The sequence below is a fragment of the Tiliqua scincoides genome, chromosome 5, assembly GCF_035046505.1.
Source record: "Tiliqua scincoides isolate rTilSci1 chromosome 5, rTilSci1.hap2, whole genome shotgun sequence".
NCBI lineage: Eukaryota > Metazoa > Chordata > Lepidosauria > Squamata > Scincidae > Tiliqua > Tiliqua scincoides.
The window spans coordinates 63062832-63084860 of record NC_089825.1 but is presented as its reverse complement, the minus strand read 5'-3'; the positions used below and the strand labels follow the sequence as shown (position 1 = coordinate 63084860).

At 44.0% G+C, this 22029-nt stretch overlaps 1 protein-coding gene and 1 pseudogene across 1 annotated transcript in view; one reads left to right on the top strand and one right to left on the bottom strand.

The window, feature by feature from the left end:
* Positions 1-22029, bottom strand: part of CNTNAP2 (contactin associated protein 2) — a 1320279-nt gene that overhangs the window by 942459 nt on the left and 355791 nt on the right. The gene's annotated exons all lie outside the window — the stretch shown is intronic.
* LOC136654914 (5S ribosomal RNA) lies at positions 1572-1688 on the top strand (annotated as a pseudogene).

The following is a 22029-nucleotide window of genomic DNA, read 5'->3' as shown; positions in this document are numbered from 1 at the left end:
ACAGTCCTTCTTTAAACACCATTTGGATTAATTAGTTACCAACAATGTCTTAATGATGCAAATATGTATACACAGCAGGAGAGGATTATTATATTATTTTTATTCTCTTCATTATTAGAGCTCAGGGGTTGAGTTCCTTTGGTGTGGGGAACATTTTTTTGTGGGCTTTGAAGGTAAGGATAAGAAATAGTTGTGCTTCAGGAGGGTGAGTTAGGGAGACGGTTTAAGCAAGGGAATGCAAAAAAAAATTACATAGTCCATTATACTGCTATAAGGTGTCACTTTGCTTAGTAAGCAAAGGCACACACTGCACCCTATAGTGTGTGTGGGAGGTGACCTGAAAGCAAACAGGCCGCCTTGTAAGCCATGGGACTGCCTAGGGGTCTCCTTGGACACACACCACCTATTTTGTTGCTGTATGTCCAAGGAGGGAAAAGAGGCAGAGAGGTTTGCAAAAGAGAGGATAAGATGTGGCATGCAGCATTGCTGCTGGATCAATCCCCTCCTGCCTCCCCTCTGCCCCTCTCCCCTCCCTACCCAGAAATGCCCTCATCCCCTGTGCCTATTGCCAACTAACCAGCACTAGCAATGGTAGCCTCTGTTTCAGCATACACACACAGTCATCAGCCATTACGCCGGCAGCTTTGTTGCACTCACTGGCCGAATATCACTTCTTCCAGCATCTTCTCACTTCTGCTGGTGAAGTACATATTCCACTGTCAGAACAGGTGGATAGGATTGGGCCTCTACTTTCCTATTAATTTCATTGTTAGGTATCATAATTTTCATACCCGACCATCCAATATATCACTTGAAGATTGAGACATAGAAATGAACACTGGTGCGCACATTCAGACTAGCATTCTGCATCTTAAGACTACACTCCAAATTCAAGTCACACATTCAAGCCACACTCCAGGGAGCCAGCAATATGTAACAGACAATTCAATATGTGACCTCCTTTTGTGACTGAATTTTTGATATGATTGAAAAAGCTTTTGAGCAGCAAGGTGTAATCTGAAGCAGAATTCCTTCCCAGTTCTGAGAAACCAGGAGCTAGCTAAGGTCTATTCTATTAAGCTGAATGGCAGTAGAAGGGCAGGGCATTATCATAATATCACAGTGTCTGAGGAAGAAGAGGGCAGGGAACCAATGGCTACAACCTCTCAATCTAAAGTCCCAACTACAAATATTTCAGCTGAGTGAAAGACAAGCAGGCATGCCTAAAGCCAATCAAACCTAGATACAAGATTTGAATTTCCCACCTAAGCATGTTGTCATCCCTACTGATGATAAGATCTCCAGCAAACCTGTGTGTCATAGCACAGCACTGGTGTACCTATGGGAATGGGGGGGGCAAATGCCCTGGGTGGCACCCCATGGGGGCACGCTACAACCCTTCCCCTGCTGCTCTCTTGTCTCCAGAAGGCCTTTTGAGGCTTTGAGAATGCCAAGAAATGACACTTCCAATTTCTGCTGAAACCGGAAGTGATGTTTTCAGGTGGAGCGTGGCATTTTGCAGCCTTGGCCCTGGGTGACACTGAGGCCAGGTTCACAACTGTAGCACAGTTGTTGTTAGCACATACCCTGCACATGCCCGATCTCATCTGATCTTGGAAGCTAAGCAGGGTCAGGCCTGGTTAGTACTTGGATGGGAGACCGCTTGGGAATACCAGGTGCTGTAGGCTTATACCATAGTCTTTCGAGACTGAAGGTTGCCAATCAGACCAGATTTAATACATGTAACCGTCTCAGCAGCAACAAGGAGGCTGACATTATCGGCCATGATAATGTATACTCTTAAAGAAATAAAATACAACAACGTTTAGAACAAAGGCATTGCTGCAGCAGATGAGATGCTAACATATTCAACCGACATTTAAATTCAATTTAGGACTATATGAGGCAGATAATAGAATATCCAGTATCACTTAGAGCTGTATGCGATAATGGCATGACATTTTAATCTAGCACTAGTCTTCTTCTGGTGGTAACTTGAAATGCTTTTGAAACAGTAGATTGAGAAAGACAGGCATACCGAATCTGTTGAGCTCTAGCCTCAAGTCCAATTGGAAATTTTCAATATCCAACTCTGCCTGGCATCGCTTTGCTCAAACCGCCCAAGTGTGCACATTGCATACACAGTCTTATCTGCCCGATAATGCTAGGAGAAAACCAGCTCTGTATCAGCAGTGATCACAACAACAGAAGAAAAACGCATACATTTGAGAGATTAGACGGGCTCTGTGATTTTTTTTAAAGGGACAAGTTAGCGGCTATAAAATGGTTCAGAACCAACAGATCCACATCAGTGGATCTTATATTTACATCAGTTTCCTGTAGCAGCATTTTGGTTGATTCTCTTTCCAGAATTCAGTGTCCTCAACTGAAGGGATTTGCAAATGAACAAGAAAAATGTTTCTCTTAGACATCAGTTTTGTACAATAACTGGCTACATTTTTTTTTCTTTTGCCCATTTCTATTCCTTTCTAGGGAGGTTGCTTTCTACATGAAGAAGAGGTAGAAATAGTCAGCTGGGACAAGTTAGATGGTTTCATGAGAACAAATCAATTCAACAGACAATAATGTTGCCAGCTGAAATTGGTTTTGTCATACACGTATGACGGTTGCTCAAGCGTATTTTCTGGATCAGAGTCTCACATCTTGCATGGCAATTTGTAGAAAAGGCACAAGAATGGGAGCCTGCTGCTTCTCCTACCACCTCTTCCCTCCAGCTCTCACACCAAAATTTCATACCTCCTCATCTAACTTTGCCCCTGAGCACAAACATAGCTGCCAATGTGCTGCACCTGCCTGTCAGCTACCCACATGGCTTATCACAATGCTAAAATCACTTTCTGGTTACACTAGAAACTAACTTACCAACCAACAGCATTTCTACCAAGGGAAGCCAACAGCAGCTGGCACTATTAGACCAGCTTGACTATTTGCTTTATTTGCCTTCTTAAAGTTGCTAAGTTGCTCCTGTTTTACTGATCTGACTTGTACAAAAAAGTTATATGAGGCAGTGGCGTAGCTGCGGGGGGGGCGCACAATAAGTACTGCAAGCACTGCAATGCGCCAGGTAAACGGCCCCTCCCACTCCCAGTTGGAGCCATTTTGGGCAGCGACAGCAAGCCGCAGGAATGGAAGAGGGGGAGTCGCTTACACAGTGCATCGCTGTTACTGCAGTACTTACTGCGCCACCCCCTTTTAGCAAGGCCACTGCTACTAGGCAGTTAGCATTGGTGGCTGGCAACCACAGCCAGTACAGGCTAGATTTCCGCTAGTGTTCTGCAAATGACTGGCTCTGTCATTTGCCCACTGGCTTCTGCTTGCTCTGGATCTTCCCTCTGGCTCCGCCCAGGTGTGTCAATCTGTTTAAAATAATAAAAAAGCATATCTATCCTTAACATACAATTTTTAGTGGTGAGAGTTGCTCTTCTTCTACAAAACTGTGCAAGGCACAGCAAGTCAGACAGACCTCAGGTGTGAAAACCTGAAGTTTTATTTTTAGCTCTCAGGCCCATCAACCAGTGAGCCGATGCAAACAGGTAACATAAATCAAAACTGCTGATGCATGCATAATCCAACATGCCACTTTGGATTACCTGTTTTTGGTGCATACTAACAGGAAACTACTGTTCCTGAACCTCACATCACTTTCATTTAACAAGGCTTCACTGAGGCTTGCTGAATTACATTCTTTTTTTGAAGGGTTAATTTCACAATTAAACTTTTTTTGTTGCTATCTCTCTGTCATTTACTGTTCAATGTGATCACGTGCATTCTGTCAATCATATGAAAAGAGTCATTTTAAAAAAGACATCTCTTTTCCAAAGAGATCTCTCCCACATGACTCATTCATTTAGAGCAGGGCTGCCCAAACCCTGGCCCAGGGGCCATTTGCAGCCCTCGGGGACTCCTAATCTGGCCCTTGGGGAGACTTGCTAGAACCTGTGCTGGTCTGACAGAACTGCTCTCAGCATGAGGGTGACTGTTTAACCTCTCCTGTGACCTGTAGGATGAGGGCTCCCTCCACTGCTTGCTGTTTCACATCTGTGATGCAGTAGCAGCAGTGAAGGAAAGGCCAGCCTTGCTTTATGCAAGGTTTTTTATAGGCCTTGAACTATTGCAAGACCTTCATTCATTCATATAAGTTCCATCTCTAATGTATTTATTTATGTAAATCTATTCAAATTTGAAATGTAAATTAATTCTTTTTTTTCCTGCCCCCCCCCCCCCGACACAGTGTCAGAGAGATGATGTGGCCCTCCTGGGAAAAAGTTTGGACACCCCTGACTTAGAGTCAATGATTGACCCTACCAACAGAAGAACAATGTGCTTGCTGTAAAGGGGGGAGAGAGGCTCAAGACAAAGAGAGAGTAAATTTGCATAGTACAAGCCCAACTGGGTCAGTGGTACTGTTCAATCACACCAAATAGTATTCCCTTTTGAATATCTCTTATCCTACTTTGAGCTAGTTGGTCATTTGAGGAAGAAAGAAGCCCAACCAAAAAATAAAAATTGTACTGAAGCAGGTGGAAAGAGGGTAAATGAACAGCAGTGAATTGGTATGGAAAATGTAAACCTTAAAGGGAGGAGGCTTCTGAAAATATTCCTTCCAATCTATATTTTTCAAATGGAATCCTGAAATGGAAAAGCATTTGGTACAGCCCCGATTACCACCAATTTCCAGCATGCAACAGTCTCACCTCTTTGTTAATTTACCTCTAAGTCCCGGAGAACATTTGTCAGTGACGACAAAAATATTGGACTCTTTCCCCATCTTTTCCTTTTGTTAAACGTACACAAAAAATTATCAGCCCAGAACAGATTAGTCAGCTTTGTTAAGTGATGTGAGTCTCTGCACGCATATCTCCTCTTCCTTGCGCTCTGCCTGCTGTAACATAACATTGGGAGCTGAAAGGGGACTGAAACATACAAAACTGCTGATCCCTGGTGAGCACCTCTCCGAACAGAATTTGGTTCCTTTCTATCTCATGCCAATTTAGAAGAATTTACCAGTCAGCAGTCGGGGGTGGGGGGTGTTGTGTATGTATACAGTGCCTGCAGAGGCAAAATGAATGCCTTCCAAGTCAGCAGCTGATTTACCTCATGAAGCAATTTCATCACTCTGGAGGTTTCTTCAAGATTTCCTCGATTTCTTGAGTCTCCAAAAAAATGGTACAATGCTACCATGTCGTGATAGTCTAGCGTTCTACTTTGTGAGCATTTTTACCACATCTCTTTGATTGCGGCAGAGTCCTTCCACACTGCTGCAGATTCTGGAGCATGGTGTGCATTCAATTCTCAGACGCTGTCCTGACTTGTTGGGCTTCACCATTGCTTCATGCGAGAGTGTGCCTTACAAGAACAATTCATTGACTTGTTGGGCTTCACCATTGCTTCATGCGAGAGTGTGCCTTACAAGAACAATACTCAGCACTGTCCCATGAGTGTGGATTGCAAAACTTTTGCTTTCAGGGAAGCGTGTTTGACTTATTGATTTTTACAATGAAGAACTCCAAAGAACCTCAGTGTTCCCTAGATCACAGTGAAGTCACCACTTTAATGTGAATATTGCTCAATCGATATTGTCATAAATCTGCTTCCTGTGACATGCATGCCTAGCAAAGTTCAAAAAAAAAATCCTCTCATATCCTCAGGCCTAAACACACTGACTACTGAGAAAAAGCTTATGGGCACCCCAATCTTAACCAGCGCTAGTGCAGTGGGCCCACACTGTACCCTACATTGGCTAGGAGAAGGCTGGAGGTCTTCTTGAGGAAAGGGGATATTTGTCCCCTAACCCCAGGTAAAGCTCCAGCCTGGGCATTGGGGATACTCAGATCTGTGCAAGCAAAATTGCTTCCGCCAGTTTGAGAAGCCCCCTTTCAGGCTTTCAGGCCTGGGAGGAAGCATAGGATACGGTGTGCTACTGCCACCAATCCTAACTCTCCCTTCCAGGCCAAATCCATCCCTCCCTCCCATCCCTGTTATACCCTTCCCCACCTCCATTCTACCTTCCCCCTGCCCCATCCAGTGAGAGCTTACCTGCTCCCATCAGCACTGTTAACTCTCCAGCTGCTGCAAACGTGCTTTATGGAACGTTTGCAAGACCCTAGGCCGGCACAGCCAGCACCACACCTGTGCAGTGTGATGATAGGATTTATCTGTGAGTTTGGTGGGAGTTACTTCTGAGTAAACGTATGTTAGACCCAACTGCAAGGAGGTCTCATGAAAAATGAGGTGTATTACAAACACTGGACAAAGAGGCACCTTTTTAATGGTGGTTCTCTTATATTTAGATCAAGATCCGTTTCACTTCTATAATTTCTTCAAGCATCAGCTAAACTTAACCTTGCCACAGGATTCATTCCCTTCCAAGTTCCTTTCTTCAGCAGCTGGAGCTCACTCACTCCCCCCCCCCACCCAAGATTTGTTTATCCTTCTGGATTATAGCTCCCAGCCTATCTTCCAACCACTTTTAATAGCTGGGAATATGCAAAACGCAGATGCTGGGTGTTTTGGCAGAATGCCGCCTCCTTTCCCCAGGTGTTCAGGTCTGTGACAATCAGCTCACACTCACTTCAAGAGGCATTACAACTTAACACCAGGCGGGCATGTTCCACAGATAAGTAGATTCATTACCATTTATCCCTGTGAAACCGAAATTGTTCAAGGTTAAATAGCAACTGAAGGATGGCAGCAGAATCTCTCCAACACACACACTCACAATACACATACACACATCACCCCTTAATCATCTTCCTTCTGTAATCTTTAGTACTGTGAAGTACCGAAAGGTGCTCAATTTTAATGAGGGCACTACTTCCTCGTTGCTTTGGTCTTGTGTGCCAGATTACATAACTTGACACTCAGCAAGACCTTTCTCCCCATTCCTGACAAAAAGGCAGGAGTAACATCTAGTACAACTTACCTTGTATCCCAGTGTAACAACACTATGCATTTCCATGTCCCCATGCCACTGACTGCTGTAGGCAAGAGCATAGAAATGCACAGGGCACAGGATTAATGAGTCTGAAACACGAGACAAGTAATATTACACATTACAGAGAGGGAGCAAGAGGGTGGGGGGAAGGAATGGGAAGATCAGGCCAGGGAGGTGGGTGGACTGAGACTGGGAAGGGGGCAGTCTTGGCAGTAGCAGTCCCGCCGATATCCTGTCCCCCTTCCTGGGTCCACTTGGACTTGTGCCAGCTATCTAGGTGGTGCAGATTTAAATAGACCCAGTCAAGAGGCGAGTGCTCATACAAATGTTCCCTTATCTCAAGGAGGCCTTCGAGGCTCAAAATTCCCCTGTGGGGTGCAGGGCATGCCACACTGGTGCAGCTACATCAGTGTGCAGGTCAGGAGATAGGACGTTTAGGCTGTTAGGTAGGACATTAGGTGGGCTGTTAGTTTTCTTACTGGCATCTTTGTTTTCCCTCGTTGCTTTCCACTCCCACTCCCTTTAGCCCCTCTCCTTAACTCTTCCCTAAGCCATCTTGGCAGTGAAAGCTTGTCCTGGGCAAGACAATGAAAGTTCCCTTACCAGTAGGAGACCTCCATGACTGGTCCCCCAACACAGGATGCTCTGTGTGCTCCATTGGTAGAGGTGCTTGTTTCCGGTGAGTAAGATAGGATTACATCCTAAATTCTACTGACTACAATGAGCTTACTTATAAGGAAAATAAATTTTCAAGCACCTCCATCCATTGGTACAGATGCTTTGGTGGGGGGGGGGAGGGATAGTTAAGCTTGAGCTCTAAGGTTAATTGGTGGAATATAAACATTTCATAAATTCCAGAGGGCATATGCACAGGAATGACAATGCATCTAAGCTAAAGTACATGTACAGCAGGGCTTCTCAAACTAGGGCGTCATGACGCCCCAGCCAGAGGGCCCTGGACTCTGCCCCCTTAAGGGGTGGGGGCAGGGGGAAGGCAAAGACGCAGTCCCCAGGATCGTGTTGCTAAGGGGTCTGCAGGGACTGGCATGCACTTACCAGTCCCTGCTGCAGCCTCCCAGGGGTGTGGGAAGCCCTGTGTGTCCCTCTGCAGGGCTCCCCAGCCTTCAGAAAGTGAAAGCAGAGCAATCATGCTCCATTTCTGGTTTTGTGGAGGTGGGATGTAATCTCTCCGCTTTCACTTTCTAAGCTCTTTGCTGCGGGAGGCTGCTGCAGGGACTAGTAAGTTAATGCCAGTCCCTGCAGCCCCCTTAGCAACACAGTCCTGAGGATCGCATCGCTGCCTCTCCCCTGCCCCTGCAAAGACTTATTGTGGCTCAAACTCTCCCAGAGAATTTCAGAACCGCTAATGTGCAGCAAACATTCATCTATTCTTCCCCTCTTTTATCCTGCCGCCACTTCCCTTCTCTTCCTCTGTCATCTCCTTTTATTGTATCTTTTTAGATTGTAAGCCCCTTTGGGATAGTCCACCACCTTCTCATTCTCAGTTAGATGGCACAGTCACAACAAAAACAATTGTACTAATTGGTTTCCTGCAACACAGTGAAGACAGCAGTCTCTCATAGCATTTTGAACTTATTTCATAGCTAGCTAGCAAAAAGGGTTACCAAAAGGGTTTTCCCCCCATCAAGCACAAGGTAAACCAAAGGAGCTTTGCTAAGATGCTGACATTTCTCAGGGAGGTTCCACACAACTCTAAGCTGTCATCACATGTCACCTAAAATGAAATGTAAAGCAGTTTGGGAACTTTCTCCTGAATGTCTACGGAAGCTAAGCTACTTTGGATCAGTGTTGCTGGAGACAGGCCACCTGGTGCATGGGTCACCCCAACCTGGTGATTTCTGGACAAGCTGCTTGCTCCAGGAAATGAATGGGATGAAGACATCCTATTAGAAGTTAGCTTTTGCAAACTTGAAGTTCTCACAGATGGATCTACTTTCCAGAGTGCCATACTGTACATCATATATTCCCAAAGCATCTGTTCCACAAAACAAATTGGCAGAAGTTTGTCTCCTTGATGACAATGCATTCTGTGGAGCAGATGATATATGAAATAGTCTTGCCTTTTTATACACTGCATGTGAAGGGTTTTTTATTGCTATAATAAGGACAAATCTGTTGGGGAGTTAGCACGATTTTTGTGCAACATGTATCATTTCCTTTGCAAATTATTCCCATAAAGCATCCCACTAATTGCTCATAGATTAACCTTTCACCATAGTTGAGTGAAGAAATAGGATGCTTCATATACATAGATAATATTTCCTCAGCAAAGAAAAAAGCTGAAAAATGTGAACTATGCCTGAGAATTCTGTCTATATACAGTCAACATAAATGTTATTTAAAAATGAGAGAAGCCATTAGCGCCCATGCGGCGCTAGTGGCAAATTGCCCCTGCCCCGCCTCATGTCTCCAGGCTGAGGCTGTGCCGCGATTGGCTATCACGGCTGGGGAGAGGCGGGACCAGAGCACCAGTCAGGAGCGCACACTCCGGCTGGGCTCAGTTCGCTCCCAGCTGGCAACAAGGATGGACACGTCCTCTGTGGGAGCGGACTGAGCGGGCTTGTGGCCCCTCCCTTGGTGGCAGAGCCGAGCCCAGAGCAGCGAGAGGGAGGCAGAGCAGCCGGGCAAGTGGCAGGAGAGCCTCCTTCCCCCTCCGACAGGCAGCAGGCGCGGGCTGCACAGAGCCTCAGGCGGCAAGGTGGGCAGTGGCTGAGCGAGCAGAGGACCTGCGAAGGCATGGGCGTTGGCGGCGCAAGGCGGAGGACCTGTGAAGGAGCCAACCACACAGGGCGCATGCTTCTCCAACTGCCCAGGGAACCTAGCGCAGCAGCAGGCAGTGGCAGAGTGGCCCTGGAGAGGAGGACGAGCATCCCCTCCCTCACTGTGCTGTCACCTGTATCCTTCTGTGAATCTAGCACATGGGGGGGAGAAGTAGCATTTCTCTGCCCACTAATACTGGAGCTGGCTGATTGGCTCCTTGCTTGTTGCACAGATAACATCGCACTGATGATGCACCAATTATGTGCTGATGATACACCTGCCTCAGGATGCCACTCCATGGATGACAGGCTGTGGGGGGTTTTCCATGAACCCTGGGTGTTAATGGGAAGGCCTCCACCAGTGTGGCACTGCCAGAATGAACTTATGATATGGCCATCCCTGCACTTGTGTCAGTGTGACATTGGCTCAGCATCCGAGTAGAATTGGGTTTCCAGAGAGATTGGATATCCTTTAACCATAAACACTGGTCCCATCTTATGAGACTTTGTTGTGCTACACATGTCTCTATCATCTGGTGAAAATACACTTCATTCCTGTTCCTGGGCCTGAACATTTTTGTTTTCTAAGACAGGACAAATATGTGTTTACAGTCACAGAACTGGAAGGGACCAGTGCATCATCTTGTGCAACTCCCCAGCCCTGAGATATCTCTAATGGACATCCTACCATTTCTTGATAATCTCCAAGGAAGTGAACTGCATCAAAATATGACACTACAGGGGAGCAGGGGCCTACAAATCTTTCATCTTTCTTTTTGATAGTAAAGATTTCAAGATTCCATAAATCTCTCATAGATTATACCAGGCATTGTGGGTACAAACCATCAAACTATGAAAATGTGTGGGATAAGAAACTGTTCTCATTTCCACTCTTATCTTGGCTTTGGAGATATTTGGAGTACAGTTACACACCAAACAGAATAGTAGCACTTCATCATGTGAAAAAGTTCAAGTGCCTTCACATCTCTTTCCATTAACCAGGACTGAACTGGATTGTGCTATGAATGGGATAATTTTGAATATTTCTCACTAAAGTCTAAAGCTGATAAACAGCTAAAGGAAGTCTAGGTAAACTAAGAAGATCTGTTCTGGTACCACTTTGCAAGTTCTAGAAAGCAAAAGAAGAATATAATTTCATTCTTTAAAATACCATGTACATTGGGAGAGGCGGTTAACCTTTATTTTTTGTCACATTTCTATCCCAGCCCACCTTGAAGGGGCTCAAATTTTATATGGAGTTAATTCTAACATGGCAAACTTTAGTTGGTAGATTAATGGACCAAGGCCCTAACAAGGGCAAATGGTAATTGGTATAAATGAGTCAACATATTTTCTGTTAAGGTTATTATTGTTCTGGTATACTGCTAAAATAGGAAATGAAAAACAAAATATCTAAGATAGCTTTTCTTTTTAATTGTGAGTAGTTGCTTTTGTTTATTTGTTAATCACAGTTTCCTTTGGAATCCCAAAAAGACACCTATATAGGTGTGTCCCCAGGGCTTCTCTGGGCCTCCCAATGCCTTATAAGGCATTAAAAATTGTCACTTCCAGTTTGTTTTTTTAAATTGGAAGTCATATATTTTTGACTCTAAGAGTCGGTCTGAGCCCAGCAGAGGCTTGAGATGAATGTGCACGTCCTCTCCTGGGTTCAGAAGACCCTCTGGAGGCAAAAGGAGCAGAACTCACTTCGCCTCCGAAGGGGGCGCATGTAGGGGGATTGCCCTGTGAACTTGATTCATGGATAAGTGAATCCGCAGATCCACAGATACGGGCTACCCTGTACTAAACGTTTTGGAAATAAATATCTACTGAGTGATGATTAATTTGCCAAACACAAATGAATAATCAACTACAAATTGTTAAATTGGGTGGCAGTCTCTGTTATTCCATTTTAACCACAAAACAACCCTGTGAGATTTCCAAGACTAGGAATGCGATCTTATAGACAGTTTCCTGAGAGACAGTTTCTCCATTGAACTCAATGAAACTTACTTCTGAGCAGACATATGCATAAGCTTATACTAAGGCTGCAATCCTATGCACATTGAGAGTAAGCCCCACTGAACGTTGTGAGATTTACTTTCAAGTAAACTTATATAGGAATGCACTGTGACTCGCCCAAGATCACCCAGTGGGTTTTATTGCTGAGTGAAAACTTGAGCCTGAACATTTCCCCCATCCAAATGCAGCATTCTGGGCGCAAAACCAAGCAATACCTTTTAAAACACTTTAGTTTGACAGCACTTCCCACTGTGTTGATCAATGTGCTTTGGGCACATCAAATAACATCACATTATTTCTTACTTCTCGTTCTGGATCAAGATCAAATTTGGTACCTTCTGTGGGTAGCCACAGGTTAAGCACAAGTGAAATAGAAAGAATACTAATGATTCTCTCCCAAGGTTTGCTACCATAGCAAATCAAAGAACTTTGGAAGGTGTATACCAACTGCTGCGTTAACCTGATGTTGCAAGAGCATTACATTAGTACCGGAGGCAGATATGCTAGCACAATGGATTTGCATCTAAGAATAGCACATATATTTGTGATTGTTCATTTTCCTGTGCAAAATATCATACAAACGCTGATCTGAGTTAATGTTCTGCACAGAGAGCGGGGTTTAGAATATTAACTTCAGGTCCATAGGAAAAAAAAAAACAACAGGTGGCTCAGTGCTCAAGATTATGCACATGTGATAATGCACTTCTGGAAATGTGCATTTTGTCTGCTAAGATTCTCTTATGCCCATTGTAGGTAGGGTGAACTTGCACATTCCACCTCTTAAGAAAGAAGACTAGAAGGGAGTGAGGAATAGATTGGTAAGGGCCATGTGAAGTTCAGCCAAGATGGGGTCATGGTGGACATATTTAAAACAGTCACTGTTTCCCTTTGGCAGACTTTGCAGCATTCTGATTTCCCACGCCTATGCTGCTGTTCCGTTTTATGTCACTAAAGGGCTACTTGGCCACCACTGGGTCAACTAGAAGGTAGAAATGTATTGGATCAGCACTTTACAATTGATTTTTTTCACCATGTCGGCATCGCCAAACTCGGGGGTTATTGCCATCTAGTCTGGTCAGTGTAATTTGGCTGGTTAGGTCCTAACTAGATAAAACAATGAATAGACTCTGTACTGGTTCAACTGTGGAAAGGTAAGGCATTCTGATGAGCAGGGCCTCTGAGAGGAATGTTATCAAGGGGTACAAAGTTTCTTTTGGGCCCCTTCCCAAAGAGGGAGGGGGTGAAACAGAGTGGGGGTGGCAATGGGGTGGACAAAATGGGGCCAAAACAGTGGGAAAATGGCAAAAGCCAGAATAGTTTTTGGAGCCAAGGTCTACCAATCTTCCAATGCATAGCACAGGTCAACCTGCCTGCCCAGTGTTGTCAGCATCCCACATGGGCAGTAGTCTGGGTGAGATTAGAAAATGGAAGATCCCAGGAAATTTCTGGCCCCCTCCTTTGGCTCCTGGGCCCCCTTTCTGACCTTGGGCCTGGGTACAAATTACCCCCTTTATGCCCCTCTCCTAGGCCCTGCTGATGAGCACCTTGATGCATCAAAGTGGTGAAGAGAGGCTGGCCCAAACTCTCCTAAACCATTCATCAGTTAAGGAGACCTGGGGCAAGGAAGCCTTACAGGCCAGGCTGCCTCACTGACTCACAAAGCTTACCTTCTTGGGCGCAGGTGATGAAGATGAGGCCTCTTCAGCACACCTTTGAGGTGCATGGGAATGTGAAAATTGGTCTTAACCAAGGTGGGGTCATCCTAACCAGGGAGGCAGCAGAAGAGAAGACATTGTTCTACAAAGTGACACCCAAGTATAGGTTCTCCCACATTGGGGGTCAGCAGGCAGGACAATTATTTAGGGACTCAAGACACAGATCAGTTACTTAACACAGCCTATAGCACAGTCCTACCTAAATTCCTTTGTGCTGATGCAGTGGTGCCAGTGTATTCTCCGCTGCATCCTTTGGGAGAATTTCAGTTGCTGGAGGCCTCCTTGAGGTAAGGGGACATTTGTCCCCTTGTCCTGGGGCAAGCCCCAGAAGCCCCAGTAGGTCAACTTGGACCTGCACCAACTCTATAGCTGATGCAAGTTGAGGTTAATCCATGTTGGCAGATTGGAACTGGGAAGGGGAATAGGATATGGTGTGTGCTGGTACCACCAATCCCAACCCCTCCTGGACTCAATCCTGCCCCCCTCTTCTGACCTTTCAACCAGCACGGCTTGTAGGCATGATGTTTTCCATCACTTTTGCAACAGCTTGTGCCAGTGGAACAAATGCTCTGCTGGCACAAGCGATAGAGAGGATTGGACCATTAATCAAGTTGTGGCATTACTTGAATCTCATTTCTGAGGTTTTTGTCTTCAATTTTCAGTCATCTTCAGTTGGGCAACTGCAGGTGATAATATGCATGCAAAGCATGTCGGTGCCATTTTGATAACAGCACATTCACTTGGACATATAAATGCCCTAATATTTGATGCTGTGTGTTGGGTGGAAAGTCACAAATATATCCATGGAAATAAATGGCACATCTTTATCTGATTCCGTTTAAAGGACTCTGAAGAACTGCTATACTATAACAAAACAATGAGGCCAGGAAGGAGAAAGATTCTGAATAATTTCTCCCTCTGAACACCACTATGAGAAGCCATGACCTAGGGCCTCAGGGTTGCTTTGTTTCTTTGCATTCTTCCTTCCATACTTCTCCTAAGTTATGAAGATTTGTTTCTAATAGTCAACAAATTCATCATACAATGCTGCACAGCCCTAGGCAGCATCAAACTATTCCGCTGAAAATGAATAAATCTATCTGCTGCATGAATCAGGAAGAGATTTAACTCCCTCGATCATCTCAACTGGACCCCAGTGGTAGACAAATGAATAATAAGCATTAAGAATTACACAGTGCAGCCAGCAATTATAGCAGTGAAGGCTCTCACAGCACAAATGTATTAGCTATGAAAATAGCTTAGAGTTATGCTGGGATCATTAAAGCACTTTTTAAAAACCTGGGAAACTTTGAACCATTGTAAGAATAGCTACCCCACTACGAGCGTTGCGTGCAGGCTCTGTTAAAGCATAAGTCCCTATCAAACATGTACAGAAATCTCAGCTCAGAGGTAAGTTGTCCCTTGAATCAAAAGGCAAAGCATATTTAAGCCATTTCCACCCAACGCTGCATATATGCAACAGGGATCAAATGTACACTTGTGGGCTGGGCAGAAATGAGTTAAACTTCCTGGAGTGTCCAAACAATGTTTCCTCTTCCTTTACGTTGCTATCATTTTTATTTTTAGAATCATAGAGTTGGAAGGGCCTAATAGGTTATCTAGTCCAACCCCCCTGCCTTAGGCAGAAGGTCTCTTCTTCCTCAAGTTATCCTAGCCAACCAGGGATCATGCGGTGTGTCATATTGTAATGGTTCTATGCAGCCAATCAAGTTTAGCTGTATGATGGGATTACGGAGTGCAGGTGAAGTCATTTCTAAAGGAAAGGGGATTTGGGAGCCAGTGAAACATGATGTGGGATTGCTGGTTTAATTAAAGCCAATGGAGGGAAACAGAGAATAGAATATTAAGGACGATTGCAGATTTGGGGGGATTCCACAGGGAGTGGAAGGGAGAGCATGCACTATGACTACTGCCTGACTTGGAGTTGTGGGCTGTACAAATATTTCAGCTCTCAAATTTCTGAACCAGGAACAACACCTTTCACAGAGGGTAAAAATCTTGGCAAAATCTTCCTCACTTTGGCTCAGATCTAGTATTTATATATTTTCTCAGACACTTGCTATACCATGTGTCCTATTTTCTAAATTGGTCATAGCTATAATGCAAACCCACACACTTCTAGCTGGGTAGATGTGGGTCACCAATGAACTCAAACAAACATATTGCATAGTAAAATATTCTTGGATTAGAAAGAGACAAGACTCTGTGGAATTCATGAATAATAACACTTCCTTCATACCTGCTGATGAAAATTTGTGCTGCAGAAAATGAGTGGTGCAGAGAATTTAATCTCATTTCGCGTAACCTGTCAATGTGATTGCATCAGCCAATCGGAATTTGTATTATTTTTTGTGTTCAATTAGATGGGTTGCTTTGAATGGAAGCTTGATCAATTTGTATGTGGCACATCAGCCCACTAAAAGTTTGAAGGTCTGGACTTGACTTTGAACATCCAACCTATAGCCCAATCTCATCCTTTCCATCCCTCATTGATGTAACAGCAGCAAAATGGTGACTGCTGCATCCTGTAATGGTGGGGAGGTATGTACTTGCAGAGGTCTTCTCTAGATAAAGGAACAATTGTTCCCTTACCTGGAGGTAAGCCTCCATGGTGTGGAGGGATCAACTTGGACTTGCGACAGCTATTTTGCCCAGGAAGGTGGTTAGGATATAGGCAGCAGCAACAGCAGTCAATACCAACGGAATGTCAGATCTGAGGATGCATGGTAATATTAAGTTTGGGCTTCTAGTCATCTCTAGTGCCATTGACTTCAGAAACAATGATGAGAATGATATGTATGTTAAAATGTGTATCATCTTACTGTACATGAAATTCCTCTTAAAATTATGTCCCAATTCTATGCTGAGCTTACAATGGTGGATCTCACAACCCACCACCGTAAATCCAGGGCCAGTGGTTCAGCAGCTACTCCACTCTTTGGCAGACCACAGCCACTAGTGCAAACAGCCAGAGGCCACACACAGGCAGCAACAGCCTGCAGAACTTCCACCTCCTTACCATGCTGGTAAGTCAGAGTTAGGGGTAGTTTAGGATTGTGGGTAGATCGGGGTAGGTAGCAAGCCAGGCCAGGGGAAGGAGTGGGAGGATCTCAGCAGCAGCTGTACACAGTGAGATCCCATTCCCCCTTCCTGGCCTGGACCTGGCCCCAAAAATCTCCTCGGAATTACACCAGCACATTCTGACAGTCGCACTGCATTAGCATGTGTTCCCTCACTTCATCCTCCACTTTAGGAGGATGCAATACAGGAAGCTTTCTGAATTAACTATGTTCACCTTCAATGACATTGTCACAATGCCAAATCTGGTTGGGCATTTGGCAGTGTGACATCAACACATTCACAATGTGATTTCCAAATAGCTGGGATCACATTGTGATAAAGACGTTTCAACAGAAGTTATAAAGGTTGTGCTAAAGCATTTGTCCACAGAGGCAAAGAACAGAGAGCAAGCAGGTATCTAAAAAATGAGGGCGCAATTCATACCTACCCTTGGTGCAAGTCTCTTGCGCCAACCCAGAGGTGTCGCAAAAGTGCCATAAGTGCCATATCTCCCTAAACTGAGAGATAATATCAAAGCCTTCACAAAGGAATATATGTTTTTAAAAAATCACAGAAGCAAGCTGGACTTCAAACATTGCATTTCCTAAGAATGCTTGTAAAGCTAAAAACTATTTCCAGAAACAAAACAAATGCTTTTGCTTTCCTACCCTGAATCAGAGAAAAAAAAATAAAAATGACAGTGAATATGCTTGCAAGGATGCTCGCACGGATTAGATGAAGAAAACCTTCTGTGAAGACTCAATTGAAGAAATAAAGAAGAATTCTATTCACATTCAACCCACTTGACCCTTCTTAGTCCATTTCTTTCCATGGTGACCTGTGCAGAAAATTTGAGATTCTTGCTTCGGGCTTCTTTGTTGTAGAAAGAGTAATTGAAGAACAAACCATTAAATATGACTGCTTTAAAAGCTCTCTGGACTTGATTGTGCTTCAGGAGATTTTGAAAAGCGGAAGTGGTTAAGTACACTTTGAGCATGTGTGTTTTTCCTGTCAGTTCAAAATGCTTAGCAATCTTTCTTTGAAAGTACTATATTTGGGATGAGGTGTGAACATAGTTTAAAAATTTTTTTTGTTGCATTTGAGAGCGAATGTACAAAACATATGAAGAATGCAGGTTTTAAGAGGGCAAGTATTTTGTTTTATTTTAGGGACCCATGCTCATTGGAGGACAGCGCATATCTTTTTTGCGTACCCCTTCACACAGATGTATGCATATTTTTGTATCAACCCAGCTCAGGAGTGGTTAAGATCAGACCTACACACTGAGTGACTTTGGCCCCAATCCTGTTGGCTCTTAGCAACACCGGAAGAAGCATTCTGGCAGTGCTAGGGGCTTTCCAGCTGTCGCAAAACATGATATTATGGAGCATTCATGCTGGCCACTACTGCAAGTGGTAAGTGACTGGCTCCACACTTTAGTGGACGCTGGTTGGCTGCCGGGCTAGGTAAGATCTAGGGGTGAGAGGGAGGCAGGTGAGAGGTAGAAGAGGGTGAAGGTGAACAGAACGGAGTGGTGATGGATGTGGGGAGGAGGGCAGATTAGGATTGGGAAATGGGCATGTTCAGTGACAGCAGCTTCTGCCAAATCCAAACCTCCTTCCTGGGCTCAATCCACCTTCACAGGTCCATGCAGACTTGTGCCGATGATTCACTGGTTCAGAGCTGCATAGACCCACCGGGTCAGATGGGACTTACTTGGATGCCAGAACTGAAGGAAATAATCAGGGGAATACCAGACCTTACCCTTTTGCTTACGTGACAAAGACCAGTGAGCACACTCAATCCCCACCCTCGGAGCACACTCCAGGGTGACGCCCGGGTCATGAAGCAGACTGGGTTAGGTCTGAGTCAGGAAACAGACTGGGTAAACAGGCTGAATCAACAAAGGGAAAAATCCCTTGAGGAACTTGCATTGTTCCCTGACTGACCTTTGTACTAGGCTAGAGTGAAGCTAAGGAACTTACAGTGTTTACCTGCTGACCTTTGTACTGGGCTGAAAGGGAGGTTAATAAAAGAAGGCAAGGAGACTGGCTGGTTTGCATGTGCTCTCTCCCTGAAGTTTGCCAGCCTGCCTTGCTCCCTTCATGAACCCTGAAAATGTGACTCTGAGTCGTCATTGCTTCAAGAACTCCCCTGCAACCTCCCACGTTGGTCCCACTACATCACTCTGCAAGGAGCTATGATGGATTGGGCCATTTTATTGAAGATTTACCTACATAGCTAACAAGTGAATGCAAATTTTTTCAATCTGGGGGAATGGGCTCCTAAGAAGGCCTGGGGCATCAGAAGAGAGATGCAAAGAGAATATACGTACTCAGCTGGACCAGGCGGCAGTGTATCCAGTAGACCATCCAATTTCCAACTACAGCCAATTGGATATCTCTGGTAGGCCAACAACTGGGTTGGAAAAGAAAACTGTCTACCACTGTTGAGTATGCCTTAGTATTTGGTATTCAGATACATAGAGCATCCAAACATGGAGGTTTGGTTTGAGTCGTTTCTAATAGCAGCTGGTGTACATGGTGTAAATTTGACTAATGCTTATAAAGATCATCAAAGCTGATAAATCATCACCAAATCTTGTGACTGTGCTACATAACTCTGTGCATGTGTGTGCGAAATCTCTCTTTGGTCTATTCTGCATCTGCTATCAATTTCATTGGGTCATACCAAGTTCTTGAATGATAAGGAAAAAAAAAACTTCTAAACCACTCTTTTTTAAAAATGAAAAAAAATCTCATGTTCTTTTATCTTTCTTGGTAGAGAAGGGACTCAAACCATCTGATCATTGATTTGATCACTGGTTGCTCCCTTCTCTGCTTTAGCTGCTAATAGTATATATTTTGAGATGGGACAACAGAAACTGAATGCAACATTCCAAAAATGGCTGCATCAATTATATAAAGGTATTTCATGGTGACAATTTTATTTACAATCCTTTTTCTTAATAATCCTCAAAATTCAGTTTGCCATTTTAATTGCTACTGCACACTGAGTTGATGTTTTCTATAAGCTGTCCACTGTGACTCCAAGATCTCTTTCCTGAGTAGTCATGATCAACTCAAAAACCAACCATTTATACATATAATTCAGGATATTTTGCTCCATTTCACCTCCCTTTGGCAGATATCTTTTGATGTCCACTCCAGAAAGTATGGTTCAGATGTCAGTACTTCTCCACTGACAGTTAAAGTTAGTGCACAAAAATAAATTTAGCCCATTAGTGGCCTGTAAGTAACAAAGTGTCAGGGCTTGCCAACGTCATGTGAAAGGCAATAACATGCATGTCTGGAGGCATTGTAAAAAGACACAATATTGGAAGGATGTCAGGGGGAATGTGAAAGACATTGGAGGAGGGATTATGCTAATCCTACATCTCAGTTAATTGTTTTATTGGGTTTTATTTTATTAAAAAAAATAACAGTATCAACCCTGAACATTGAGAATGGATGGACAGTTCACTAACATCAGTATGGGTGACACATGCTGAACATTGGAGATATAATGAAGCTCCAGCTGTAGAAAAAGAATCTGGCAAATTCTTTTGATGGAGAGACTAATATTTCAAAAGATTATGGAAAGGCAGAGGTAGCACAACCAGTTCATTATTGCAAAAATTGTCACTTTTTAATGAGTTTAAAAAAAAAATAGGATTAAACCCCAGGAAAATGTCAGATAAGAAATATTAGCAATGTTATAAGAAACAGGGATATGGTTGTTTTTCATTTTGTTATAAATTAGTATGACTTGCAAATCAGAAGTTACTAAGTGTATAGAATATAAACTGATGGTTGATTAATGTGACCAGCATTGTCTATGCTCTTAGACCTATTAATCATATTTTGATATTTCTGTATTCTACATTTGATATTGCTTCATGAAAAATATAATTAAAATTATCAGTAAAAAGAATTCTACTTAAAAAGTTGTTACAGGAGAGGAACACAAAAAGTTGAAAAGCACATGGTTCTATGAATGGTTGGCAACCTTCAGTCTTGAAAGACTATGGTGTAAGCCTACAGCACCCGGTATTCCCAGGTGGTCTCCCATCCAAGTACTAACCAGGCCTGACCCTGCTTAGCTTGCGAAATCAGATGAGATCAGCCATGGGCAGGGTAACAGTTCTATGCATATTGTCAGAGTTCCGATGACTATCTCTGTCCATGGCACTGGAAGCCTTAAACTCAGCTCACAATGCATTTGCCTATATTTGATTGTCAAACCTATGCAGAGTCTTTTATTCTAAATGTTGTGGGAGCCACTGACGACTCTGAGATTCCCCTGATGGGGAACCAAAGCACAGATAATATGCAATGTTTTAACCCTCTATCACATTTCCTCTTAAAAAGTCATCTTTCCACTTAGTGTGCTTGCTAGACAGGTAGGAGATTTTCTATATGTAGTTCCCATTGACTTGCGAAGTGGTGTTTTAATTTGGCTGCTATCGAGGTAATGCAGGGAAGTATAAAATTTTAATATTAAAATGCTTCTTTGGCTTCTCTGTGCTACCACTCTGCTTTCCCTGGTGGCTAAGTTTTGGATCTAAAAGTTCCGTTTTGTTGTTTTGTTCACTGCGTGAATTAAACATGATGTTCAGAAATAATTTTACACATTTATTTAACCCTTTGATATATTCACTTTGCATTCTTATAACCCAGGTGGGTTCTGTAATTTCCCCCCCCCTAAGATTTATGCATCTCGGGTTTCCCATGTGATCGACAGTTGTGTAAACCTCACTGGGACTCTTTTCTTAATCATAACTATCAATCAAAACTTTGAAATATGTTCCAGATGTTTCTCTTGAAAAGGAGACTTCTCTTCCTCCATTTTCTCCCCACCTTCACTGTTTCTGCATGTCACGGGATGATCCCCAAGCTGACAAGTAATTTGCTGGCTGCATAGTAACAGGCCTGAAGCCTTGGCCAGACCAGGATAGCACAGCATCCTGGGAGCCTCATGCTGATGCAATATCGGGTGACATGCATCAGGTGACTACATGTGAGTGTGTGTATGTGTGTGGCAGCACCTGCACAGTTGGCATGACTGTGCAGTATTTCCAACGCCCTGATTGGATGTAAGTAGTATAAAGGTCCAGCAGAGGCAAGCAAAGGTGTGGGAGAAGCAGAGCATTGTGAGCTGGAGGCTACGTTAGTTGGATCAGTGAATCGTGTACCGTTTGTATTATCTGGACTGTAAATATCTGTACATAGTAAAGGAGGAGTGTGGTGAAGAACTTCTGCCTTTGAGTCTTCTTTGTCGCCGGGGGTGAGGGCATTCCGACCTTGAGGCACAGGAACGATAACCGCCGTGCAGCTTTCTGCGTGCCAAGCCATTGGCGGAGCTCCAGCAGCAGAGCGGAGCCGTCCCGGAGCGGCCTGAGCACAACGCAGCTCGCAGCAGGTTATGGGCCCAGGGCACAGCTGTTTGATTTGAGTTTGCTGTGCCAAGCGCTGCC